Genomic DNA, 622 nt, shown 5'->3' with positions numbered 1-622 from the left:
ATGAAATGATTCAGATGTGCCGGGAGGTAGACCCCATTACTGACAAGTTTACCAAGGCCATTATGGCCTTTGGCGCCACTTCTGCCTCCGGGAACTCTTCATGTTTCAGCTGTGGCCACCCTGGTCATTTTGCCCGCAACTGCCCTAATGGGCCTCCTCAAGGCCCGCCACTTCCACCAGCTACTAATAGTGACACCGGAGGGACCCCTTATCACCCCCCTCCTCCCCCCTCCCCTCTTCCCAGCCCCTCACCTCCAACCCTATTCCAGCCCACTATTCCTTCTGGGCCCCCACGTTTGGCAGAGCTCAAAATTAAGTTAGCCAATGCCTCGATTGCTACTCTCAAAAATGATAGTTCTCCTAAGTAATCTGAATGCTGGATGTGCTTCTCCCCAACCCCACCATTTTATGAAGGCTTTGCCTTACTTTCCACCCCCATTTTTACCAATAATACTTCCATGGCTGTTTCTGCCTCAGGCCCTGAGAGTGGCATAACTGTTCAGTCCATTTCTGGGATCAGCACCTGCCTTCTAGGCCTCAATATGCTCCCTCTGCAGTCCCTTACAGGAGTTTGTAATCAGACTATTGTTCTTAATCACACCTATATGTATGTTCTTGCACC

Source organism: Mastomys coucha, unplaced genomic scaffold (genome assembly GCF_008632895.1).
Source record: "Mastomys coucha isolate ucsf_1 unplaced genomic scaffold, UCSF_Mcou_1 pScaffold6, whole genome shotgun sequence".
Classification (NCBI taxonomy): domain Eukaryota; kingdom Metazoa; phylum Chordata; class Mammalia; order Rodentia; family Muridae; genus Mastomys; species Mastomys coucha.
This window is presented reverse-complemented; position numbering follows the sequence as displayed.